Here is a 12,692-nt window from a genome sequence, read left to right on the forward strand (position 1 = left end):
AAAATATCAAATATAAGCAGAAATGACTTTAAAATGTGATCTAGAGCTGCCTTAACGAATCATGACTGATAGTTAAAGTAAACAAAGACAGCAAAGTCATTTTAAAAATCAATACAAATACTTTTATACAAAGTCTTATTGAAAAATAATATCCGGGCCGTTGCAAAATCTTAAAACATGACCAAAGGTGGTAACTCTAATAAGAGCCTGTATGAAGGAGTCTAACATTGTTAGTGATGGAATACCTTCTCCTTCCTCAGACCCGGCACCGGTCACTCACTGCCAAGGGACCATCCACTGAGGGAGACATCTGTGAGAGTCAAACCTGATTGTTCTGTCTTATGAATTTATTGAGACTGCAATCTACTTTTTTCTTTATTTCATAAGTGAACCTTTGAAGGGAGGGAGTGAGCAGGTAAACAATGCAGAGAAATGCAAAAGTTAATTTGGAATGCTGTTTGAATATACACAGCCCTACCAAATATAAAGAATTACCCACAGAAACAGGGAAATTAGAAAAACGCTGTCCAGTTTAATTCTGGCAGCTTTAACATTGTCATATATTTAATGAAATAGAGACTGTCATTTCCAATTGACTAGAGGCGGTGGTCTTGTCAGCTGCCACCAGAGGGCGCTCCTCGCCTGCTGATGAAACCACCTGAGCTGCACATTGTATGGAAGAGAAAGGTTTCCTCTTCCAGGTCAGCGGCGGCAGAGACAGCACCAGCAGCGGTGCTGACATCACTTCCGGCCTCTCCTGGTGTGTGCAGCAGAGGAGGAAGGAGCCCTGTCTGTCTGTGCAGTTACCATCATCTTCAGACCCCCCCTCAGATCCCATATCTGCCCCCCCCACACGGCCCCTCAGGAGGAGGAGAGAGCCTGGACACGTCTGCACATGTCTCTGCTCAGGTAGGAGATTGTCAGCACCTTCTGCTGTGTTTGTAGAAATAGACTGAATAATCCTGGAGGGAATCTCTGCAGGAGCCGGGCTGAGCTGGGCCCTTCTATCCGGGGCCCCTGGGGCTGAGCTGGGCTCTTCTATCCGGGGGCCCCTGGGGCTGAGCTGAGCTCTTCTAACCGGGGGCCCCTGGGTCTAAGCTGGGCTCTTCAATCCGGGGTCCTGGGGCTGAGCTGGGCTCTTCTATCTGGGGGCCCCTGGGGCTGAGCTGGGCTCTTCTATCCCTGGGTCCCGGGGGCTGAGCTGGGCTCTTCTATCCGGGGCCCCTGGGGCTGAGCTGGGCTCTTCTATCCGTGGGCCCTGGGGCTGAGCTGGGCCCTTATATCCGGGGGCCCCTGGGGCTGAGCTGGGCTCTTCTATCTGGGGCCCCTGGGGCTGAGCTGGGCTTTTCTATCCAGGGGCCCTGGGGGCTGACCTGGGCTCTTCTATCCGGGGGGGGCCCTGGGGCTGAGCAGGGTTATTCTATCCGGGGGCCCGGAGGGGGGGGGCTAGGCTCTTCAATCCGGGGCCCCTGGGGCTGAGCAGGGTTCTTCTATCTGGGGGTCCGGAGGGGGGGGCTGGGCTCTTCTATCCGGTGGCCCTGGGGCTGAGCAGGGTTCTTCTATCCGGGGGCCCGGAGGGGGCCTGTGCTCTTCTATCGGGGAGCACCTGGGGGGCTTTACTCCCAACTCTGGGGGTTTGTAGGCATCATTTGTGTTAAAAAGGGGATCTGTGTGCACTGCATCTTACTGCACCATGAGGAATCTTTACACTCTGTACTGCAACTTTCTGCACTGTGAGTAATTTGTGCACTACACTGTATCTATCTTACTACACTGTAAGGTATCTTTGTCACTGCGCTGCATCTTATGGAACTGTAGGAAGGTGGATATCTGACTATGGTTACCCCCAACTTTTTGCCTAGTGTTTTGCTGGTTTTTGACTTAGTTGGCCTGGGATCCTGCTATTCAGGACCCCAGGCTTCCTGCTCTCTCTGTTAAATGGACTCCATGTACCTTAGGTACATATGTAATTGGATACTGAGCCACCTTATCAGTCCCTGTACAGTGTACCTTAGGTACCCAGGGCATAGGTGTACCCAGGACCTACCAGGGGCTGAAGCATGTATTATGCCACCCCTGGCTGGCCATCCAAAACTGACACAACTGGCTGCACGACAGCTGGGGCAAGGTGGTGTAATCACCCTTTGCTGTAGATATAGTAGACCTATATCTAACCCTAAAATGGACACATATATTCCTATCAGCCACTCCTATGGAAGGCCTTATCAATCCTGAAGGCAGAGTGCTTGGAATTATGTGAGATGGTGCTCTGGCATGAGCTGAGCCTGTCTGCAGCTTGCGGAACCATGTCCTTATAGCTGTTCCATGATAACGCTACACCATATACTCTTAAGTGCATTATAATCCTTGCGGTTGAATGCTAACTTTGGTATAGCTTTATCAAAACATGTCGAGTAAGGTGTCATACGAATTGGAATACTACCCCCTCGCCAATTCTGGCGACGGGGGTAGCATTCCACCCTTTTAGCGGGACACAACATGTATGTAACTGTGAACCCCGGTTAAAGTTAACTCGAGCCTTGGCATCACAAAATGGATGCTGCCACCACAGACACAAGTCTGACCTCCTGCTGCTGGGAGTCCTTCCAGCAAGGGAGGCTTGGACAAAGGGTTTCCTGCCTTGGGAGGTGCAAGCACCACCCCAGACAGGATTTTGTGTATTGGGTAGGACAGGCCTGAAAGGAATGAGACATGCCTGGGGCACACAAGGTGTCCTGTGCATACACCGGCTCAAACCAGTTGCTGGGGCATCCCTGGCCCTGCTCTGGTGCGAAACCGGACAAAGGATAGGGGGTGTAACCACCCCCATTCCTGGTCCCACCCATGGGAGGGACAGAGTCGCTAGTGCAGCCCCCTTTAGGAGAATAAAGGTAGGAGCTGGTCCCATTCCAGATTAGATTATCCTAAACAACTTTACTAGAAGAAACTCTGGACTTCGACGTTCTGCTCCACAGAAGACTGAAGAATCTCCCTTGTGGGCAAGGAGTGTCCACCCTGCAACTGCAGGCACCATCAAGTGTCCAGCAGCTTCACTTTGTTGTCTTCCCTCGAGGATCCAGACTTCAGAGCCTGACGAGACCTGGATTCTCAGACCTCTCCAAACTCAACTCACATCTGCAGCACAGCTGAGATCCGTTGGTGCGACGAAACACGTGGGACCGGCCATCTTGAAGAAACTGCACTTCGCTACAAGCACGACTCCCGAGGTAAACTCGACCAAGTGCTTTGGAGATTGAGAAGCCCCAGCCCCGAGCAGCTCCTGCATCGAAGATCAGCCCTCCAGCCTCCACAAGATCTGCGTGGGGCCCTTCTGCCTGGTTGCTGCTCGACGCATTGTCTGGTCACTTGCCGGCTGGCTAGTGGCCTCCTAGACGACGAACTTTGAAAACGACACTGCTGGTCTGGTTGCTCCAGACTGGCCCTTGCTCCCTTCCAAAAGAGGAGTACCCCGGACCCTCCTGGTCCACTCCAGACGCCGTTTCCACTCACTGCGTGGGTTGCCTTTGCCAAGGCCTGTTGACTCCAAATCCGGATCCGATACCGCCGACAGTGAGAGCCTGCGTGGGACAGCTCGTGCCTCCATCCTGGTCATCGAAGACACCTCCTGGTCCACGTGGCTACAGAGACAAGCGTCCACTCTTCACTTGATCGCGACGACAGCATCTGGTTCCCTCCTGGTTCCACTCCGGTCACTGGCTAGTGACTTTGAACACTGTCCCCTCTGCTTTCAGGTCCTCTTCTTTCTCGATCCACCCGTGGATCGCACCGGACATCTTCCACTTGGTCGCCTGCAGCATCTTTCTTCAAGGCTCCATTGACTTCGACGCGGAAACCCGACACACTTTGACACCTATGCACCCGCAGCCCGTGGGTGAGGTAACAAGAGCATTTCGGTGCTCAAGGGTAGATTGACTCTCCTAGTGTCCAGATTTCCAGTCGTTTTAGTCCTAGATAGTAAAGACTGTCCATACTTACCTTTTTAGTAAACTGTACAGTCCATTGACTTTGTTCCGCATCTCGCGTGTGAGTTCACACTCTGCACACGCGTCCCGTGGGTCTCCTATTACTTACCTGAGGTTAGGATAGTGTAGTCCCAGCGAACTTATAGCCCCTGGACAGCTCCATTCCTTCTATCGATTTCCTTACACCATTTACATAGTATATGGTTTGTCGTGCCCCTAGGGCACCATTGTAATTTTGTGCAACTTATCATATTTTTCCTAAGAGATTGTCATGTGGTTAGCCCTCTGACCTCATAAAGAGTTCAGAGGTGTTTGTTATTAATAAATATATTGTTTATTTTCATAACAACCTGTGTGGTGTCCTTTCATCTGGTGTTCAAGGGGTTAATGTGGTAAAACAGCTGGCTTCACATGCCAAAAGAGTTTAGCCTAAGACTGCTTTGTCCATGCTACCATTAGGATAGCTGGTCTATAAGGTTGACGTACAACCAATCACCATAAGGGTTGTTTGGACTGATACAAGGTGATCACTAGAACTAGTGAACATCATATATCAGGCCAACTTCTCACAGGAACTATGAAAATCACTGCCAGGAGCTCGACTGAGCTGGGCTCATCTATCTGGTGACGTTTTGGGGGGAGGCGAGAGGGGGTGTTCCTTCTTCCCCTGGTAGTTTTTGTGGTCATCATTTTTTTTAAGGGGGAATCTATGCACACTGCACTGCATCTTGAGGAAAGCTAGTGTGCACACTACTGCTTTTTATTACACTGTGAGTGGTATTTGAAATAAAAGAGGAAATCTGTGCAGACTCCTCTGCCTTTTACTATTCTGTGAAGGATGCTAAGAGCCCATCTGTGGTCTGCAAATGGAATCACTTTTTGCTACAGTTCAAGGGGCATTTAAAAAGGAGAAAATCTCAGCACAATGCACCGTTCTTTACTCTTTACTGCGGAAAATCTGTCCATACTGCACTTCCTTCTACTACACTTAGGGGCACACAGCGCAGCACAGCAAGTCACCTAGCTGTGCTGCGTGATAGGGAAGGGCAGGAATGTGTTGTATCTAACATTCTACAGTGCAGTCCTGTCTTTTCCCTGCGCTGGCGCACAATGTGCTCCTAGCTCCTAAGCAGGCACCCCTGCACCACATGTGCAGAATCCAGCACACTTAGAATGCAAGGAACAAGGAAAAATACAGATATTTATCCTGGTTACACCTCACATGGGAGGTGTAGCATTTTGACGCACTCCCAGGTCTACCAGTGTTGGTGAATCTGGGAATGCACCAGAGGCGATGCGTGGTAACACCCACTCTCCGCCCATGGAACCCGTCACTGGGACACATAACGCAACACAGTAATTTGCACTGCGTATGATGCCACACCTGGCCGTGCAAGGTGGGCTTGCGTGGCTTGATAAATCTAACTTAAGAGTTGCGCCGCTCTTGCGTTTCATTGTGTGGCTCAAGGGCGGACCCTAAGTGTGGTATTTTCAGAATCGATGACCTGTGCACGTTGCTTTGTTCTTTACTACATCACCAGGGGCGTTTACAGGAAGTCTGAGCCCTGCACTATTTTCTAACTGCACTCGAAGCAGTGTTAGGTCTACAGGAAGAAATATATTTTACAACAGAATGAGGGGTGGCTACAAAAGAGTTAATCTCTTCACACTGCACTGCTGTTTACTGCATTACGAGGGGGTTTACAATAGAGAAAAGTTGCACCATGCTGTGTTTTAACTGCTCTAGAAACAGTGTTTACAGCTAAAGAAGGAAGTCTATTTTACAACAGAATGAGCGGTGTATACAAAAGCATAAATGTTGATGACGCTTAGTCCGAACCCCCTCGAGAACCAGTTACCTCAACAAGGAAATCTACTCTTGATGAGTCAACTTGTCCCCAAGGGAAAGGGGAAGTGGAGTGAGAAACAAGACAAAACAAACACTGGTCTTCGTCTCTGGGAAGCCAGGTCCTGTTTCTCCGTTGAAGTGTTCTGGGTCTAAATCACTCTTGTTATCAGCCAAGTCTGCTTGTTCTGTTATAACATAAATAACCATAAAATTAGTATTCGTTATGTGAGAATAACCGTGTTACAGAATTTACTTTTAAAACTTGACATTACACACCAACAATCTTTAGACCCATGCCCACACTTCTGTACTTCTTGAGTCTCGTAGAACTAACTCTTGATTGAGTTCTGACTCCTTAAAACACAGAAATAAACGTTATAAATACTTCATTTGTTTCATCGTATTAAGTGTTAGTGAAGTTAGGGATTAGTGGAAACATCACTATTTAACAACCAGAGTGGTATCTGTAGTAGACTCCGAAGTAGGTCTTCACTGGGATTATGTTCTACAAGGGAGAAAAGACACAATGCACAGCAAGACACCTAAACACTCTGTAAGGGGCCTGAAATACAGTCGCAGAATGTATCAATATATACAGTAGTGGAATGACTGTTCAATCCCACCTATAACAACTTAGTATCATCATCTATTTCACATTGCAGTTACCAATAGTTGCTTATACTTTTAGCAGTTGATTGTATTCTCATCAACTGCAACTCAACCAAGTCCTTTTAGTTTGCCATGTGCTTGCTGATCGTCTCGTTTGTAAATTGTCCAAGACTTTCTATTAACCTCTTTTTACATTGTCCAAGGCTTGTTTCCTTTTACAGGAATTAGACGAAACTATGACCAAGTCCTTCGCAAACAACGTTCTATACAAGCTGGTTGCTCAGTAACAAAAAGCTTACTGTCCTGTTGTTCTGTTTCCAGGTGACGCGTGGATTTCCGGTGGAAGACGGGGGCTGGTTCCGGTGAAGTCCAGAAGCTCAGCGTTTGTGGAGGAATCGGGAGAGCTGCGAAGATCAGGATCAGGTATGGAGGGAAGCGAAGAGGGAAGGACTGAAGGAAGGTACTGGGTGGGGTCAAAAACCACTTGAGGCAGGATAGGCTCCGGAGCGCTCGTTGTGCTACGATGCAAAGAAGCGAAGCATCGGCACGTTGACGAGCGCTATATTTATACCATTCAGTGCGCAACGGTTCCTCATTTGCATCCGTTGCACGAGCCTCATTTACATGCGCAGCACGAGAAACCTCAAGTACAGGATTACACGTGAATCAACACGTTTGAGCAGGGAGCCACGCGTACAGTCCGCAACAAACATAGCTAACTGCAACCACAATAGGAATAAACAAGCATTGCTAACAGCAATTACTAAAGTCTATGTACATGGGGTATTTCTAAACAGGTTCAGCCAAACAGGTTAAGACAGGGAATAACCAATCTAACCAAGTGCAGCATGGGTTCCCTTAACAGTTATTGCCTTGTTTGCATCAGGTTCTCCTAGTACCTGGTCTGTGTTATTGCATTGTTAACATCAGATTCTCCTAATTCCTGGCCCTTGTTATTGTATTGTTTGCATCAGATTCTCCTAGTGCATGACCTGTGTTATTGCATAGTATACATCAGATTCTTCTAGTACACAGCCTGTGTTACTGCATTGTTTGCGTCAAATTCTCCTAGTGCCTGGCCCTTGTTATTGCATTGTTTGCGTCACATTCTCTTAGTGCCTGGTCTTTGTTGTTGCATTGTTTGCATCACATTCTCCTAGTACCTGGCCCTTGTTATTGTATTGTTTGCGTCACATTCTCCTAGTGCCTGGTCCTTGTTGTTGCATTGTTTGCATCAGATTCCCCTAGTGCCTGGCCTGTGTTATTGCATGGTATATATCAGATTCTTCTAGCACACAGCCTGTATTATTGCATTCTTTGTGTCACATTCTCCTAGTGCCTGGCCTGTGTTATTGCATTGTTTGTGTCACATTCTCCTAGTGCCTGGCCTGTGTTATTGCATTGTTTGTGTCACATTCTCCTAGTGCCTGGCCTGTGTTATTGCATTGTTTGTGTCACATTCCCCATCCAGCCTGCTTCTGCTAGCGTGTGTAATGTGTGTCTGGGTTTACGAGTGACAGGGCTGGGGGGACTCCAGGAGGAAGGGGGCGCGACAGCACTAGGCTGATTGTCCTGAGAGTGGTGGGAGGAGTAGGTACCTGGGTCTGAATAGAGCTGGGCCATCTCCCACAATGTTGACTCCACTTCCTATGGTGAGTTTGAAGACCCTGGCTCACCTCGACAAAGGAAGAAGACACACACTGGTAGAATGCACCCGAAACTGGTTTTGACCAGGCAAAGAACCCTCTGCCCTCAGAGAACAACAGATTTATGCGTATAAATACTGGGGCCCAGACCCCAGATTTTTGGAATCACTCTGGATTGAACAAGACGACCCTCTGCCGAGGAAGAGCACCTGGAGACCACAGGAGTTGTACTGCCCTTCTGCCAGAGCGCTGCAGTGGGTTGGCCTGTGGTGGTGTCTCTCGTGCCAAGGAGAGGTAGAAAGGACCAAGGAAGAAACTTTCATCATCTTGCCGATTATTCCCTGAGGGCTAAGGTTGAGCTAGCCTCCTGTTTGAAGACGCAGGGATACCAACGACTTCACCTCTTCTGTTTGAGCAAAGCTGGATCTGTTGTTTCAGCTGCTACAGAGGAACTCTGCAACTCAAGCCAGCTAACTTCGCCGCCATCTGCAACGAGACCATGAGCGCTGCCCCGACTCGCACCGTAGATCGACGCCTGCCGCTGGGCAGCAACCGGCTCTGAGATCGCCATCTGGGCAGAGCCGATCATCGACAAGAGTGACCAAGCACTCACTGACTCAACGACATCAGCAACAACTTGTTGTGCCAGCGCTGCCATAATGCCACCTCCTCTCCGGTAAGGACCGAAGCACCCCCTGCCTGCATCCGCAGCTAGGGTCCCATCATATCACTTTCCCCCGAAGCAAGAAACCGACTCTACCAACGTGCCACACAACATCACAGCTCCCTGACGCCAAGAAGAGCCTTTGTTTGTTTTCTTAAAGGTACTGTCCCGTGAGAGTCTAGTTGTGACCCCGGGCCCAACGCTGTGCTCCTCGCAGGCAGATTGTTCCCTGAGAACTCTTTTGCGCATTGAAGCGATAACTCCTGTTGGTATTATCTGTTGCCAGAGACACTTGAAACTAAGAACCTATTTTTGAGTAAACCGTAAAGCATATTCGTACTGTGGATTTTTGCCGTTAAGGTCTTGTGTTAATTATATAAAGCTTACCTATTTTTGATACATCCCGGTGTGGTCTCCGTTTGTAGTGGTTCATCTATATTACTGTATGTGTTCACAAATGCTTAACACACTGCCTCTGAGATAAGCCTGTCTGATCGTGCCAAGCTACCAAGGGGGTGAGCAGGGGTTATCTACAGTGTGTAAACTCCCTTGCCCTGACGTAGACAAAGGGTCCCTACTTGACAGAGGTGCATACTGTTGCCAATTAGAGACTCCGGGTTCTAACAGCATAGTTTGCATCAGATGCTCCTAGTGCCTGGCCTGTGTTATTGCATTGTTTAAATCAGATTCTCCTAGTACACGGCCCGTGTTATTCCATAGTTTGCGTCAGATTCTTCCAGTGCCTGGCCTGTGTTATTCCATAGTTTGTGTTACATTCCCCTAGTGCCTGGCCGGTGTTATTGCATTGTGTGCATTACATTTTTCTAGTGCGTGGCCCGTGTTATTGCATTGTTTGCGTCACATTCTGCTAGTGCCTGGCCTGTGTTATTGCATTGTTTGTGTCACATTATCTTAGTGCCTGGCCTGTGTTATTCCATAGTTTGTGTCAGATTCTCTTAGTGCCTGGCCTGTGTTATTGCATTGTGTGCATTACATTTTCTTAGTGCGTGGCCCGTGTTATTGCATTGTTTGCGTCACATTCTGCTAGTGCCTGGCCTGTGTTATTGCATTGTTTGTGTCACATTATCCTAGTGCCTGGCCTGTGTTATTCCATAGTTTGCATCAGATTCTCCTTGTACACTGCCTGTGTTATTGCCTTGTTTGCAACAGGTTCTCCTCGTGCCTGGCCTGTGTTATTGCATTGTGTCCATCAGATTCTCCTAGTTCCTGGCCTGTGTTATTGCATTGTTTGCATCACATTCTCCTAGTGCCTGGCCTGTATCATTGTATTGTTTGTGTCAGATTCTCCTAGTGCCTGGCCTGTGTTATTCCATAGTTTGTGTCACATTCCCCTAGTGCCTGGCCTGTGTTATTCCATAGTTTGTGTCAGATTCTCCTAGTGCCTGGCCTTTGTTTTTGCATTTTGTGCATTACATTTTCCTAGTGCGTGGCCCGTGTTATTGCATTGTTTGCGTCACATTCTGCTAGTGCCTCGCCTGTGTTATTGCATTGTTTGTGTCACATTATCTTAGTGCCTGGCCTTTGTTATTCCATAGTTTGCATCAGATTCTCCTTGTTCACTGCCTGTGTTATTGCAAAGTTTGCATAAGATTCCCCTAGTGCGTGGCCTGTGTTATTGCCTTGTTTGCATCAGGTTCTCCTAGTACCTGGTCTGTGTTATTGCATTGTGTCCATCAGATTCTCCTAGTTCCTGGCCTGTGTAATTGCATTGTTTGCATCACATTCTCCTAGTGCCTGGCCCTTGTTATTGTATTGTTTGCATCAGATTCTCCTAGTGCTTGACCTGTGTTATTGCATAGCATACATCAGATTCTTCTAGTACACAGCCTGTGTTACTGCATTGTTTGCGTCAAATTCTCCTAGTGCCTGGCCCTTGTTGTTGCATTGTTTGCATCAGATTCCCCTAGTGCCTGGCCTGTGTAATTGCATTGTTTGCATTACATTCGCCTAGTGCCTGGCCCTTGTTATTGTATTGTTTGCATCAGATTCTCCTAGTGCATGACCTGTGTTATTGCATAGTATACATCAGATTCTTCTAGTACACAGCCTTTGTTACTGCATTGTTTGCGTCAAATTTTCCTAGTGCCTCGTCCTTGTTGTTGCATTGTTTGCGTCACATTCTCCTAGTGCCTCGTCCTTGTTGTTGCATTGTTTGCATCAGATTCCCCTAGTGCCTGGCCTGTGTTATTGCATGGTACACATCAGATTCTTCTAGCACACAGCCTGTATTATTGCATTGTTTGTGTCACATTCTCCTAGTGCCTGGCCTGTGTTATTGCATTGTTTGTGTCACATCCCCCATCCAGCCTGCTTCTGCTAGCGTGTGTATTGTGTGAGGTAGAAAGGACCAAGGAAGAAACTTTCATCATCTTGCCGATTATTCCCTGAGGGCTAGAGTTGAGCTAGCCTCCTGTTTGAAGACGCAGGGCTACCAACGACTTCACCTCTTCTGTTTGAGCAAAGATGGATCTGTTGTTTCAGCTGCTACAGAGGAACTCTGCAACTCAAGCCAGCTAACTTCGCCGCCATCTGCAACGAGACCGTGAGCGCAGCTCCTACTCGCACCGTAGACCGCCTGCCGCTGGGCTGCAATCGGCTCTGAGATCGCCACCTGGGCAAAGCCGATCATCGACAAGAGTGACCAAGCACTCACTGACTCAACGACATCAGCAACAATTTGTTGTGCCAGCGCTGCCGTAATGCCACCTCCTCTCCGGTAAGGACCGAAGCCCCCCACTGCCTGCATCCGCAGCGAGGGTCCCGTCATAACACTTTCCCCCGAAGCAAGAAACCAACTCTACCAACGTGCCACACTACATCACAGCTCCCTGATGCCGAGAAGAGCCTTTGTTTGTTTTCTTAAAGGTACTGTCACGTGGGAGTCTAGTTGTGACTCTGGGCCCGACGCTGTGCTCCTTGCAGGCAGACTGCACCTTGAGAACTCTTTTGTGCGTTGAAGCGATAACTCCTGTTGGTATTATCTGTTGCCAGAGACACTTGAAACTAAGAACCTATTTTTGAGTAAACCGTAAAGCATATTCGTACTGTGTATTTTTGCCGTTAAGGTCTTGTGTTAATTATATAAAGCTTACCTATTTTTGATACATCCCGGTGTGGTGTCTGTTTGTAGTGGTTTGTCTATATTACTGTATGTGTTCACAAATGCCTAACACACTGCCTCTGAGATAAGCCTGTCTGCATGTGCCAAGCTACCAAGAGGGTGAGCAGGGGTTATCTACAGCGTGTAAACGCCCTTGCCCTGAGGTAGAAAAAGGGTCCTTACTTGACAAAGGTGCATACTGTTACCAATTGGAGACTCCGGGTTCTAACAGCATTGTTTGCATCAGATTCTCCTAGTGCCTGGCCTGTGTTATTGCATTCTTTGCATCAGATTCTCCTAGTACACGGCCCGTGTTATTGCTTTGTTTGCATCAGATTCTCCTAGTGCCTGGCCTGTGTCATTGCATTCTTTGCATCAGATTCTCCTAGTACACGGCCCGTGTTATTGCTTTGTTTGCATCAGATTCTCCTAGTGCCTGGCCTGTGTTATTCCATAGTTTGCGTCAGATTCTTCTAGTGCCTGGCCTGTGTTATTCCATAGTTTGCGTCACATTCCGCTAGTGCATGGCCTGTGTTATTGTATTGTTTGTGTCACACTATCTTAGTGCCTAGGCCTTGTTATTGCATTGTTTTCGTCATATTCTCCTAGTGCCTGGCCCTTGTTATTGCATTGTTTGCATCAGATTCCCCTAGTGACTGGCCTGTGTTATTGCATGGTATACATCAGATTCTTCTAGTACACAGCCTGAGCAATTGCATTGTTTGTGTCACATTCTCCTAGTGCCTGGCCCTTGTTATTGCATTGTTTGCATCACATTCTCCTAGTGCCTGGCCTGTGTTATTGTATTGTTTGTGTCACA

The 12,692-nt window shown here is 48.0% G+C and overlaps 1 protein-coding gene across 1 annotated transcript in view; it reads left to right on the forward strand.

Annotated features, from left to right (window-relative positions):
• The first annotated feature begins 749 nt into the window (after positions 1-749).
• LOC144805652 (uncharacterized) overlaps positions 750-12,692 on the forward strand; it is a 130,619-nt gene continuing 118,676 nt past the window's right edge. Inside the window, exons 1-2 of the mRNA XM_078672174.1 lie at positions 750-909; positions 6,763-6,864. The gene's annotated coding sequence lies outside the window, so the exon portion shown is untranslated. The remainder of the gene's footprint in view (positions 910-6,762; positions 6,865-12,692) is intronic.

The sequence above is a fragment of the Lissotriton helveticus genome (genome assembly GCF_964261635.1).
Source record: "Lissotriton helveticus chromosome 1_1 unlocalized genomic scaffold, aLisHel1.1 SUPER_1_unloc_17, whole genome shotgun sequence".
Taxonomy (NCBI): domain Eukaryota; kingdom Metazoa; phylum Chordata; class Amphibia; order Caudata; family Salamandridae; genus Lissotriton; species Lissotriton helveticus.